General features: G+C 40.4%; 1 pseudogene across 1 annotated transcript; it reads right to left on the bottom strand.

Moving 5' to 3' along the window:
- Positions 1 to 3,043: 3,043 nt before the first annotated feature.
- On the bottom strand, positions 3,044 to 3,623 carry LOC147697979 (stress-associated endoplasmic reticulum protein 1 pseudogene; annotated as a pseudogene). The gene has a single exon (XR_015299168.1). The product of XR_015299168.1 is annotated as a stress-associated endoplasmic reticulum protein 1 pseudogene (transcript).
- Between the last annotated feature and the right edge of the window lie 6,705 nt (positions 3,624 to 10,328).

The raw sequence follows: 10,328 nt of genomic DNA on the forward strand, positions 1-10,328 counted from the left end.
GAGTCAGGCTAGATTGGATTGAATTCAGTGGTGCAGTGAGTACGGGACCCACATCTGGGCATATCCTTCCCATTTAGGGCAGCAAAAGTAAAAGGAACAATTGATGGTCGGATTGCTGAAGAATGCAAACATTCACCCCCAGTCTCAAATATATGGGTTTAATCCATTGTTCTTTTGCTCACCGCGCTAAACTTTTTTTTAACTTTTAGCCTCTGGGGTTTGCTTTTGGGATCTCCCTCCAACAAGAACTAGGGGGAAGGGTATCCCTACACTGCCTATTATATTGATTTTTAGGAATCCCTCCAGGACAGGGGAATACGTCCCTTAGTCCTGTACTGGCAGCAGGAATAGTTATTTTCATGTTGTAGCCTGCCATGCACAGTGCTTGCTCTTAAAAAGCCCCCTAAGCCAATGATAAATATTACTTTTTAAAATTTCAGGCCAATAGTCCAGATCTACAAAACTTTTAAACCTTATTTTCTCAAAAACTGCTGAACAGATTTGTACCAAATCACAAAAAGCATGCTTTTTTTAACCAAGATCTAATTTTCTGATAAATTAGATGTAATTCTGTTCAGGCATTGTCACACTACCGCTGTTCAATTTTCCTATCAAAAAAACGAATGGGGAAATTAAGTTTTGGGAAGCCGCTTTATTCTTAGCCCCTGCTTCATAGATCACCCTAGAACATTCCAGAAAAGAGCTGAGGTGGCTTAATTTTATTTGGAAAGTTTCATGAAGATTGGTCAAACAACACCAAACTTATTAGCAAACCAAAAAATCAATTTACTATGGTAACTAGGTCCTAATTATAACTACAAAGTGGCGCCTGCTACTCTGTAATATCTTTGTTATGTTATGTTATGTTGTGTTATGTTATGTATGTTATGTTAATAGATTTGTTAAGCGCACGATTACCCAGGGGTGTCTTGGTGCTAACTCGTGGACTATGCTGGTATCTGGAAAGATGAAGAAGACTATTTATCAAATAGCCATGTTTTCAAGGCCTTCCTAATTGCAAATAGAGTTGGAAGGAATATGATGGCAAAAGGGAGTTCCTTCCAGAGTTTAGGGGCAGCTGCCCTAAAGCTACTGCCACCCCATGTGGCCTTAAAGTTTAGCTCCTTCGGAACGTAGATGCCTTTTTGGAATATACCAGTAGAGCAGGCGCCTCAAAAAATGGAGCCTGTATTCCGGAATACTCTGTAGGTAATGCAAAGAGATTTAAAGATAATACGGTACCTAGCTGGGAGCCAATGAAGTTTATACAGATGATTTCTGACTGACGAATGCTTAGGAATAACTAACAGAAAGCGCGCTGCTTCATTTTGAGTCATCTGCAACTTGTTGAGTTGTTTTCCAGGTAGGCTGATATAAAGACCATTACACTAGTCTAATTTAGCCAGGATCAAAGAAGAGAACCCTGTTTTTCTGCTGTTCATGGGGAAAAATAGGAGTACTTTTTTGATGATTTTTAACAAGAAAAAAATGATGAAGAGACAGCATTTACCTGTGGTTTAAAATACAGTATATCATCAATGATCATGCCAAGGTTCTTAGCTTGGGTGACTGGAATCGGAGCCGATCCCAGTTCATCCGGCCACCAGCTCTGTGGCCAGTTAGATAGGATATTGCCAAATGTGATGACTTCTGTTTTGTCCGAGTTTAATTTCAGACAATGAGAGTTCATCCAGGAACTGACTGCCAGCATGCAAGCCTTGAAATTTTGCATTTGTGGAGCAGAGTTTTTTGATAATGATAAAAGAATTTGTGTATCGTCTGCGTAAGATGTGCCTGCCAGGCCGAAAGTTCTTATAAGTTTAGGCAGTTCCGATACATAGATGTTAAATAACGTGGGGCTTAAGGATAATCCCTGAGGGACTCCGCAGGGAAGGATGAAAGACAGAGATTCATAGCTTCCCAAGGCTACTGATTGTAATCTGCCCGGCAGAAAAGATGAGAGTAGTGTGAGTGATTTATCTAAAATGCCAATGGAGATTAGACGTTTTAAGAAAAGATCATGGTCGACGTTTCAAACGACGCAGAAAGATCAAGTAAAATCAAGGCGGCCGCTCCCCCTGAGTCCAAAGTCGCTCTAATTTCGTCTGTAGCTTTAATTAAAGCTGATTCGGTACTATGTTCTGTTCTGAAACCAAACCGTGTCTCATCAAAATAATGATTTTTTAGTAAGTAATCAGTCAGCTGTTCATTCATGATTTTCTCCGCTAATTTTGTGGGAAAAGGTAGACAAAAGATAGGTCTATAATTATTAGGTTGTGTGGGATCAAGGTTGGGTTTCTTCAATAAAGGTACTATAGAAGCCGTTTTCCATATAGTAGAGGAAACACCATGAAAGAATATAGTATTAAAAATAATAAGAGATAGCTCCTCGGAGGCTTGCTAAAAGATACTAGAGGAAAGCAAGTCATGGGGGGAGCCTGATTTAGTCTGTTGGGTAAGAGTGGTAACCTTATCATTAGTGATAAATTCAAATTCAGAGAAGCTAAAGGCGTCAGAAGGACAAATATTAATGGGAGTATAGATGTCTATGCTAATATTTGTGCCAAAGATGTCATAAATTTGCTTCACTTTCTTTAGGAAGTGCTGTGCTAGAGAGTCGCAGAATTTTTGTGAAGGTTCAATGGAATCCGTTTCTGGCAGGGTTTATAGTTTTGAGACCACTTGAAAGAGCTCTCTAGTGGAATTCTTTACCAGATTAATTTGTTTAGTGATAGAGGTGCATTTTTCTGAATTGATTAAGTTTTTATATTCAGTTAAAAGAGTTTTATAAGTGGCAAGGTCCTGAGCATTATAGCCATTTCTCCAGCGCCTTTCCTGGGGAGGTAGGTGATTTTTATTTGTCTGCTGCTTTTTTCAGGGGAGCTAATTTGTCAGTCGCTTGTGCAAGCCAATTGTTAATTTGCAAAGAGGCAGTTTCTGCATCTTTTGAGGGCTCAAATTGGTTATCCGATAATTGACCATTCTGCCTTTTGCTGTCAATTATTTCCAGCTACGGTAGGTTGAAGATAGATGTTTCAAACTATTTTGCATGTCAACCTTTATTGCATTATACAAATGGTGCTTTTCAAGGCACTGTGGCAATGAATAAAAAACTTGGAATGACCTGTGAAGACACCTGGAATGACTTGTATGAAAGAGGCAATGGTACGAGTCACAAGATCGTGGACAGAGTCAGTCTGGGACAAGCTGTAATGCAGGATTACGTGTATAAACCAGGTTGGATACCAAACATCATGAATAACAGTTCGTCACTTTTCACAGGAGAAAGGAAACATCTTTACGATCTGCTGCTTCACATGCCCATCCGGATACTTTGAATAATCTGGAAAATTGCTGAGCCGCAGACTACGAAAATGAAGAGCGCCAGGAGCCAGGGTCCCACCGAGGACTTCTCCTTCTGTGCATTCCTAGTGGTATTAGCAACATTGCCGCGTTGGGTGATGTTCTTGCTGTGCTTCTTGTTAGCCATCCGTATCCTCTGCTTAGCCACCATCGTGTCACGTCACCAGTAGAAGGAGACGATGCTGATTGTGCTGCGGGGTAAGTGGGCGCTGCTGGCAGGACGTGAGCTGCTGCCGCCTCAGGGAGCACCGGTTAAAAAATAAGGAGTTTCAAACTATTTCCTAACAAAGTGGAAGGGTTATGTAGCTCAAAAATGATAGCTGAGTGGTCTGTCCAGGTCAGAGGTAAGATTTCTTTGAGTGAAGGAGAGTAATTTTTAGTTAAAATACCATCAAGGGTATGCCATGCTTGATGTGTGGGGCCTGTGCCTATTTGTCTAAGACCTGTCATTGCCATGAGTTTGTTTACGGTATAAGTATTGGTGTCACAGCTATCTTTCAGATAAAAATTAAAATCACCTAGAATGTTTGTTGATTTCTTAATCGCACACACTTCAAGGAGTGATTTAACTGTATTTAGGAAGCTTGCTTTGCTACCTGGAGGTCGATATAGTTTTATCTCTTTAAAAGTGAATTTATTGGCAATTTTTACATTAAATGAAATGGCTTTGCAATCAGTGCTAGGTATGGGTTCAAAGCAGGCTTTTAGATTATCACGATCTATCTATCTATCTATCTATCTATCTATCTATCTATCTATCTATCTATCTATCTATCTAGCACAATAATGAAAATATAAGTGCAAATATGACAAAATCATAGTATCCTGTACTTCAGTTTGATTTGGTTAATTTCTTAACAACCCTTAAAAAATTATATGAAAGTTTCACAACCTTGAAGCAACAACAATTTGTGTATATTAAATAATGTGTTCTATTCTTCTGAAAACATTGTTTTCCTTTAATACTACTGGTGAATCAAGGCAATCACCATAAACGTATCCAGTTTGGAAATTCTGGTGCACCATTTGTTGCCATTGCTACATTCCCGTTCTTCTATAGCTCCTTATGCGATGAAGAATATAATCGTGGGAGAGGGTTCAAATAATTAGTCTAACATTCTTCCGAATATAGCTTATGAGTCATCAGTTATAGATTAAGATTATGTAAAGTTTTGAACTAGGGAGATGGTTGGACAGACTTTGTTTGAAGTCCACTTGTTTTAGGTACTTTTATTACTGAAGATCTTTAGATTTTTCTACAGTTTTATGTATAATATCATTTTAAATCTTTCAGCTACCTTTTTTTTCCATTGGTCTGTTATTGTGCATTCGCAGTTTCTTCCTCACACTACAGCGTACAGCTTGGGGTAATGGTTCTGCTCAGTTCAGCCACTGGCTAACTTCGCTGAATGTAGCATTCTGCCCTATTGGAATGACCATATCACATTCAAAGTAGTGCCTTTAAGTGCCAAAGAGATTTTTAGATGGATGAGGGTTTGACAGCTCACAAAAAATAAAGTTTTGAAAAAATAAAACAAGCACTGAAACAATCAAAATCAGACCTATTGGATTTGCCAATGCCTGTTTGAAGTTCGATGATTTTTAGTGACACAGGGTCTCCATACCCCATCATCCTCAAAGAAATTTAGAAAGACAAGTTTATTAATAAGATTTGCACTACAGTACAGAAACTATATCTACACCCAGAAGGATATTGAGGGGAAAAAATATATTTAATAGGTTTCAGAACTTTAGATTTTAGATTGACTTGAAAGGAGTTTTTCTGCTTCAAGGTTGATATATGTGTGCTTAGACAGTATTTGGTGCAGTATAATAAGAGATTAGAGAAAAGTTCTTTAAATGTTAAATGAGAGGGGTCTTAGCATAGAACATTCCAAGAGTTATTATGCCAAGAACTATGTCACTTCCCTGGGGCATGTGCGGGCAAAAGTGTCTCGGCGTGAACAGGACCATGCATGGTCATAGAAGAGCCAAAATCTCAGAATTTTACCCAAAGAGTTTAAGTGATGCCAGTCAAGGGTCCAGGACCTGCGGAGGCTTCTCTTGGTTTCAGGAACTCACTCCAGCAGAGGCCAACAGGGCTTATACAGGTCCAGTAGCAGGTTCAAGCAGGTCATATGGACAGTTGCTGGTTGTGTTCAAGTAGCTCAGACAAGAGGTCATCCAACTGACCCTTTGAGTCCCTCAGGTTAGACATGGATGAAGGGAGCAGGTCCAGTCTTCCTTCTCAGAGAGCAAGGCAGTCTCCAAGCAGCAGGGCAGTCCTCTGGCGCCAAGGCAGTACTTCTTCTATAATGTCCACAAGTCCAGTAATGTTCTGATGAGGGGCTCAGGAGGTCCAATATGTACACCTACTGTTAGCCTTTGTGTGTGGGGAAAAACATTAACCTACCCTCAAAACCAGTCTGGAAAGTTATTTTCGTGTCAAGGCTCCAAGAAGTCTTGAGTGACAAAGGGCTATTGTCAGTTCCCTTTGTGTATGCTGGAGGCAAGTCCTTTGAAATGCAAGTGGGGCTTGGCACAGCTCCGCCACATTCATCCTGGCAGGATGGCCTACTGTGCCCACAGCTAGTCCCCTTTGTGTGACTTCCTGGGAGGAATACAAAGACCTCAGCAGCAGAGCTATTCACAGTCAAGTGACCCAGGATACTGTCAGGAGGCACACATTGTTAGGGTAAGAAAATGCAATTTTCCAAAAGTGGCATTTTCAGATTTGTGACTTAGAATCAAACTATACCATTATAGAGGATTTTAAATTACAATTCTATTGAGTCTACAATGCATATCTCTGTCTTCTCACAATTAAAAGTTAGCAGTTTTAAGTGTAATAAGTTAACCCAGTATTAGCCAATGGGTGAGATATGCCTTACAGTAGCGAAAAATGGCATTAGGAGCTTTTCACTACCAGGATATGGAAAACCTAAACCCACATGCCCTGCTTTTTATATACAATGCACACTGCCCTATGAGCCTTTAGGGCATGCCTTAGGGTTGACTTATATATATTAAAAAGAACGATTTTGGCCTGGAAAAAGGTTTATTTTGCCAGGTTGAAATGGCAGTTTAAGACTGCACTACAAGTTACAATGACAGGCCTTAGACATAATGTCAATTCTTACCAAGTGGGTGACAACGTGAGTACAGCAGGACCACTAGTAGCATATATTTTACAGGCCCTGGGTCATGTAGTGCTGTGTGATAGGGACCGCAGTAAATTAAATGTGCCAATCAGGTGTAGGTCAATTTTGCCACGTTATAGAGAGAGTGCACACACACTTTAGCACTAGTTAGTTATAGTAAAGAATGCACAGTGCTAAAGCCTATGAAAACAAATTTAGCAAAACCAGGGGAGTGAAGGCCAAACGTTTGGGGGAATTCCACATCATGGATATCAGATCTAACAAAAAGTCAGACAACCCCTTAAAAGCAAGACAAAACTTTAGTGGAGTGAAATGTGTCAAAGGGATTTTCCTTCTATTAAATAACCTGCTGTCAGTGCTCTCACACTCAAGAGATTCAATATTTCGGCTCAAAGTATTGCAACAACTGATGCAGCTATAAAAGGTGGGTGCAGAAGACAATGAACTGTGTTGAAGTACCAATTCTTTTGCATTGCATTCCTTATCTCCAACAGAAGAGAAATACTCTGTTATAGAGAGGGAAGCACTAATGTTTGTGTGGGCTTTGGAGCATTTTCATCCATATCTGTGAGGTAAATGTTTCACTGCTTTCAGTGATCAGAAACCATTTGTAAAATGATTCACTACCAAAGGGATGGTTAAAGTTCCTGCAAAAATAGCACGATTCTTTATGAGATTGCATGATTTCATGTTCAGAAAAGTGTTTTTATCAGGACAATGTAATGTAGTAGCTGATTGTTTGGGCGACATGTCAGAATGTAAAGAAGATGTTTAAGATGAATCTAAAGTTGCACTTTTCTAGGACGCGGTGTATGCTGTTTTGATAGCAACCCCGAGCAACGGAATATGAAACAGATATGGTATTGTCTGAAATGAATGAATAAGGTGTGGATGGCCCAGGAAAGATGCTTTGGAAAGTCAATTTAGACCATTTTGGAAATAAAAAATGAATGATTTGTAGTGGGTGGTATCATGAGAAGGGGTGAAAGATCAGTTTCTACTTGTGGTTGGGAGATGTTAGCATTAGGGAGGCACAAATACAATTAGGCAAGTGCAAACTAAAAGTGGTATGAGGAATTTACATTGGTGGCCTGGTATATACATTTCCATTGACAGAATGATCAGGGATTACACAAAATATATTAGAGTGGATACACCTTTAAATACATGTAACCCTCCTATGGGTATTCATGAAATGATTAGGAATCCCTGGGAGATAACTACTATAGATATAATGGTTCCAAATAAATGACAACATAAGTACATCGTAACGTTTACACTTTGGCCCGTAATTAAGAGGGTGAACTCCAATTCTTTATTGACATTTATGATGATTTTAGTTTGGAGGGCTTACCAATCACTTTGATTATTGACAGTGGTGTACAATTTGCATCTAACAGGGCAGAAGTTGTATTTGGAGAGTGTTGGTATGAAGCACATAATTACTTCCCTTTAGGATCACATGTTAATGGTATGATTAGAGGTTCAATCAAGTTCTAATGGGTTTATACAATTGCCCATTGCTTCAGTTGAGGATTGGGAAGATCGACTTGATCTGTGCAGTAACATAGTGAATTGTGGTGTATACTGTTTACGTTTCATTGAAGAGACAATTCACTGCCATTACAAAGCTGAAGCAGATTTTACGTGCATTGCTACTCATCTGACATATGAGGGCTTTTAGCTACACTCGGCAAAGTGTTCTCTCAAATAGCATATTATTTGTATCTTATGGGACAAACGCCCCTCATCCCCACGTTGAGAGATCTATTTGAAACTCATCAAGTGTTGTACATTGCAAAATTGCTCGTTTGACTCTGCATATCCGTAGCAATAGAAGTATTGCCAATCCAGACATCCAGGAAAGGATCAAGGCTATCACAGCGCTAAACTGCCCTCCCACCATTGTGGACCCTGCTAAATCCCTTAGAATAACCCTAGACAATAGTTTGAACATGCGTGGCCATAGCAACTCGATGGCCAAAACTGCCAGCTTTCACCTGAGATACCTAAGAAACCTGAAACCATTCCCCGACACTCCCAAAGTAAAAGTGGCAATCCAGGCACTCGTCATCTCCAGACTAGAATATGGATGCTCTACTCTCGCAGGTCTACCTAAGAACTCCCTGGCCTCATTGAAAGCCTGCCTCAACGCCGCTGGGCTCCTAACCGGTTTAAAGAAATTTGACCACATCCCTCCCCACCTTAAAGCTCTGAACTGGCTTCCTCTCGAGTCCAGATTTCAACTTAAGCTGGCCTGCATCACCCATAAGGCTCTATACTCCATTTCCCCTGCTTTTCTCACCCAGAAGCTTGTGATATCCGGAAGAGCCAGAAAATCCCCGTCTACCAGAGACCTTTTGCTCCAACCAGCTTGCTTCAGGAAAAAAAAACTACAATTGGGCCTTCTCAGGGCAGCTCCAAGAATATGAAGCTCTCCCGCTCACCATCAGAAGACTTTCATCTTTGGCACACTTTAAACGGAGACCAAAACTTTCCTAATGGGCATATTCCTCGCTGAACGATCGCATTACAATCACCTCAGCAACCTTGCTACACACACCATTACGACCTTATCCACGGCTTTTCCAAATGATACCTTCCTTTGCATCCCACCGGGAGTTGAGAATGCTTGTTTTCTTGTATAAAGTATCTACCTGTTTTATCCCAAACGTATCCGGGATTTGAGACTGCTTGTTTTCCTGTAAAATCTATCTACCTATTTTTATCCCAATGTTATCCTCCCCTCCTAAGTCTTTTGTATACCACCCGTCTATCCTTTAAAGCGCTCTGATACCCTCACGGGTCTGGTTCGCACTCTATAAAACTTTAAAATGAATATTGAGCTCATGGCCAGCCAGCCTTTGTAAAATATACCATGATGATTATACAGTTCTGGATGCCACTGACCTTTGTGGAATCTCTAATGTGAAGGTGCACAAAAAACGTTTGGTAAGTGAAACCAGCAACATTGCCTACCTATGTCAGAGGCAAAGTTCCTGCTATAAAAATAACAACCAGTGGCAAACGTTATTTGATACGTCATGATATTTTCCAAGAGGTAAACTTCTTCCTATCGTTGCTTTGCACATGAGGCACTGCTGGTCTCTGTCCATAACAGAATATCTTTAATGCCACTGCTTTACCACTGTCATTGATAGAATGCCTTCTACAGCAAAGCCTGATCCATGTCAGTAGTGCAAAACCTTCCATGACACTACATGGGCCCTGTCAGTTTTAGAATACCCCAATGACACGTCCTCGGCTTACTCAGTACAAGCTTTCTTACTATGGCATTGTACTGGTCAACTAGAAAATGTTTTTTTTTGGTGCTCTTTGGACACCGTTCATAAAAGGACAAACGTTTATTTTAGGGGAAGTGGAGTTAGATTATCTGTTGAAAGTAACAAGCAGTAGCAAAGCCAATAGGTGTGGGTTTAATGTGACAGTGCATGCAAACTCAGGCATGCAGAATTAATGCTTCCGTCCATCCAATAACAAATTAAAGCGTGATTTTTTCTGGTTTCGCTAGTGCTTGGTATTGGCGATGGTGGTAGAATCCCTGCTAGTTTTGTATTGATGGTGTTGGCAGTATTGGTGGTGCTAGTTTTTTGGCTGTGTTAATGGTGGTGGCGGTGTTGAAGGTGTGACATTCCACATCCACATTCCACATTTGCAAAGCACAAACTTATCACCCCTAAGAGTATTCAGGCCTTGGGGGCCATCTGGGGGATTAAGGGCCCGATGTAGGTAGGCATTTACCGGTTGGTAACGGCCAAATTTGTCCGTTACCGACCGGTAAAT

This window comes from Lissotriton vulgaris, chromosome 8, assembly GCF_964263255.1.
Source record: "Lissotriton vulgaris chromosome 8, aLisVul1.2, whole genome shotgun sequence".
NCBI lineage: Eukaryota > Metazoa > Chordata > Amphibia > Caudata > Salamandridae > Lissotriton > Lissotriton vulgaris.